Source organism: Pimephales promelas, unplaced genomic scaffold, assembly GCF_988280905.1.
Source record: "Pimephales promelas unplaced genomic scaffold, fPimPro1.hap1.1 HAP1_SCAFFOLD_72, whole genome shotgun sequence".
NCBI classification, from domain to species: Eukaryota; Metazoa; Chordata; class Actinopteri; order Cypriniformes; family Leuciscidae; genus Pimephales; species Pimephales promelas.
Genome location: NW_028297307.1, coordinates 75,001 through 77,500, shown reverse-complemented (window position 1 = coordinate 77,500; position 2,500 = coordinate 75,001). Strand labels below are relative to the sequence as shown.

The window sequence follows — 2,500 nt, the reverse complement described above, 5'->3', positions numbered from 1 at the left end:
CTGGTTAGTACTTGGATGGGAGACCGCCTGGGAATACCAGGTGCTGTAAGCTTTATGTAGTTTACTACCCTAATGTTCTAACCATTCAAATAGCCCAATTTTGGCAGCAGATTTCGCTTACGGCCATACCACCTTGAGAACGCCCGAACTCGTCTGATCTCGGAAGCTAAGCAGGGTCGGGCCTGGTTAGTACTTGGATGGGAGACCGCCTGGGAATACCAGGTGCTGTAAGCTTTATGTAGTTTACTACCCTAATGTTCTAACCATTCAAATAGCCCAATTTTGGCAGCAGATTTCGCTTACGGCCATACCACCTTGAGAACGCCCGAACTCGTCTGATCTCGGAAGCTAAGCAGGGTCGGGCCTGGTTAGTACTTGGATGGGAGACCGCCTGGGAATACCAGGTGCTGTAAGCTTTATGTAGTTTACAACCCTAATGTTCTAACCATTCAAATAGCCCAATTTTGGCTGCAGATTTCGCTTACGGCCATACCACCTTGAGAACGCCCGAACTCGTCTGATCTCGGAAGCTAAGCAGGGTCGGGCCTGGTTAGTACTTGGATGGGAGACCGCCTGGGAATACCAGGTGCTGTAAGCTTTATTGTTTAAAAAAAAAAAAAAAAAAAAGAGTCAATGAAATGTTTCAAAAATCCTAAATTGTCTTTTTTCCCCTCAAAATTCCTGAAATAGTCTCTCAGTTTCTTCAGAAAGCCTGAAAGAGTCTCTTTTTTTTCTTCTTCAAATAGCCCAATTTTGGCAGCAGATTTCGCTTACGGCCATACCACCTTGAGAACGCCCGAACTCGTCTGATCTCGGAAGCTAAGCAGGGTCGGGCCTGGTTAGTACTTGGATGGGAGACCGCCTGGGAATACCAGGTGCTGTAAGCTTTATGTAGTTTACTACCCTAATGTTCTAACCATTCAAATAGCCCAATTTTGGCAGCAGATTTCGCTTACGGCCATACCACCTTGAGAACGCCCGAACTCGTCTGATCTCGGAAGCTAAGCAGGGTCGGGCCTGGTTAGTACTTGGATGGGAGACCGCCTGGGAATACCAGGTGCTGTAAGCTTTATGTAGTTTACTACCCTAATGTTCTAACCATTCAAATAGCCCAATTTTGGCAGCAGATTTCGCTTACGGCCATACCACCTTGAGAACGCCCGAACTCGTCTGATCTCGGAAGCTAAGCAGGGTCGGGCCTGGTTAGTACTTGGATGGGAGACCGCCTGGGAATACCAGGTGCTGTAAGCTTTATTGTTTAAAAAAAAAAAAAAAAAAAAAGAGTCAATGAAATGTTTCAAAAATCCTAAATTGTCTTTTTTCCCCTCAAAATTCCTGAAATAGTCTCTCAGTTTCTTCAGAAAGCCTGAAAGAGTCTCTTTTTTTTCTTCTTCAAATAGCCCAATTTTGGCTGCAGATTTCGCTTACGGCCATACCACCTTGAGAACGCCCGAACTCGTCTGATCTCGGAAGCTAAGCAGGGTCGGGCCTGGTTAGTACTTGGATGGGAGACCGCCTGGGAATACCAGGTGCTGTAAGCTTTATGTAGTTTACTACCCTAATGTTCTAACCATTCAAATAGCCCAATTTTGGCAGCAGATTTCGCTTACGGCCATACCACCTTGAGAACGCCCGAACTCGTCTGATCTCGGAAGCTAAGCAGGGTCGGGCCTGGTTAGTACTTGGATGGGAGACCGCCTGGGAATACCAGGTGCTGTAAGCTTTATGTAGTTTACTACCCTAATGTTCTAACCATTCAAATAGCCCAATTTTGGCAGCAGATTTCGCTTACGGCCATACCACCTTGAGAACGCCCGAACTCGTCTGATCGCGGAAGCTAAGCAGGGTCGGGCCTGGTTAGTACTTGGATGGGAGACCGCCTGGGAATACCAGGTGCTGTAAGCTTTATGTAGTTTACTACCCTAATGTTCTAACCATTCAAATAGCCCAATTTTGGCAGCAGATTTCGCTTACGGCCATACCACCTTGAGAACGCCCGAACTCGTCTGATCTCGGAAGCTAAGCAGGGTCGGGCCTGGTTAGTACTTGGTTGGGAGACCGCCTGGGAATACCAGGTGCTGTAAGCTTTATGTAGTTTACTACCCTAATGTTCTAACCATTCAAATAGCCCAATTTTGGCAGCAGATTTCGCTTACGGCCATACCACCTTGAGAACGCCCGAACTCGTCTGATCTCGGAAGCTAAGCAGGGTCGGGCCTGGTTAGTACTTGGATGGGAGACCGCCTGGGAATACCAGGTGCTGTAAGCTTTATGTAGTTTACTACCCTAATGTTCTAACCATTCAAATAGCCCAATTTTGGCAGCAGATTTCGCTTACGGCCATACCACCTTGAGAACGCCCGAACTCGTCTGATCTCGGAAGCTAAGCAGGGTCGGGCCTGGTTAGTACTTGGATGGGAGACCGCCTGGGAATACCAGGTGCTGTAAGCTTTATGTAGTTTACTACCCTAATGTTCTAACCATTCAAATAGCCCAATTT

General features: G+C 47.1%; 13 non-coding genes across 13 annotated transcripts in view; all 13 read left to right on the top strand.

Moving 5' to 3' along the window:
- LOC148961235 (5S ribosomal RNA) overlaps nucleotides 1-52 on the top strand; it is a 119-nt gene extending 67 nt beyond the window's left edge. Inside the window, exon 1 of the ribosomal RNA XR_016154760.1 lies at nucleotides 1-52. This exon is cut by the window's left edge and continues 67 nt beyond it. This is a non-coding gene — a ribosomal RNA (5S ribosomal RNA).
- A 63-nt stretch (nucleotides 53-115) lies between these two features.
- LOC148961234 (5S ribosomal RNA) lies at nucleotides 116-234 on the top strand. The gene has a single exon (XR_016154759.1). It is a non-coding gene; the product is annotated as a 5S ribosomal RNA (ribosomal RNA).
- Nucleotides 235-297: 63 nt separating this feature from the next.
- Nucleotides 298-416, top strand: LOC148961233 (5S ribosomal RNA). The gene has a single exon (XR_016154758.1). It is a non-coding gene; the product is annotated as a 5S ribosomal RNA (ribosomal RNA).
- A 63-nt stretch (nucleotides 417-479) lies between these two features.
- LOC148961232 (5S ribosomal RNA) lies at nucleotides 480-598 on the top strand. Its single transcript, XR_016154756.1, has one exon. It is a non-coding gene; the product is annotated as a 5S ribosomal RNA (ribosomal RNA).
- Nucleotides 599-768: 170 nt separating this feature from the next.
- LOC148961231 (5S ribosomal RNA) lies at nucleotides 769-887 on the top strand. The gene has a single exon (XR_016154755.1). It is a non-coding gene; the product is annotated as a 5S ribosomal RNA (ribosomal RNA).
- Nucleotides 888-950: 63 nt separating this feature from the next.
- LOC148961230 (5S ribosomal RNA) lies at nucleotides 951-1,069 on the top strand. Its single transcript, XR_016154754.1, has one exon. It is a non-coding gene; the product is annotated as a 5S ribosomal RNA (ribosomal RNA).
- A 63-nt stretch (nucleotides 1,070-1,132) lies between these two features.
- LOC148961229 (5S ribosomal RNA) lies at nucleotides 1,133-1,251 on the top strand. The gene has a single exon (XR_016154753.1). It is a non-coding gene; the product is annotated as a 5S ribosomal RNA (ribosomal RNA).
- A 171-nt stretch (nucleotides 1,252-1,422) lies between these two features.
- On the top strand, nucleotides 1,423-1,541 carry LOC148961228 (5S ribosomal RNA). Its single transcript, XR_016154752.1, has one exon. It is a non-coding gene; the product is annotated as a 5S ribosomal RNA (ribosomal RNA).
- Nucleotides 1,542-1,604: 63 nt separating this feature from the next.
- LOC148961227 (5S ribosomal RNA) lies at nucleotides 1,605-1,723 on the top strand. Its single transcript, XR_016154751.1, has one exon. It is a non-coding gene; the product is annotated as a 5S ribosomal RNA (ribosomal RNA).
- A 63-nt stretch (nucleotides 1,724-1,786) lies between these two features.
- Nucleotides 1,787-1,905, top strand: LOC148961226 (5S ribosomal RNA). The gene has a single exon (XR_016154862.1). It is a non-coding gene; the product is annotated as a 5S ribosomal RNA (ribosomal RNA).
- A 63-nt stretch (nucleotides 1,906-1,968) lies between these two features.
- On the top strand, nucleotides 1,969-2,087 carry LOC148961225 (5S ribosomal RNA). The gene has a single exon (XR_016154808.1). It is a non-coding gene; the product is annotated as a 5S ribosomal RNA (ribosomal RNA).
- A 63-nt stretch (nucleotides 2,088-2,150) lies between these two features.
- On the top strand, nucleotides 2,151-2,269 carry LOC148961224 (5S ribosomal RNA). Its single transcript, XR_016154750.1, has one exon. It is a non-coding gene; the product is annotated as a 5S ribosomal RNA (ribosomal RNA).
- A 63-nt stretch (nucleotides 2,270-2,332) lies between these two features.
- On the top strand, nucleotides 2,333-2,451 carry LOC148961223 (5S ribosomal RNA). Its single transcript, XR_016154749.1, has one exon. It is a non-coding gene; the product is annotated as a 5S ribosomal RNA (ribosomal RNA).
- The last annotated feature ends 49 nt before the right edge of the window (nucleotides 2,452-2,500 follow it).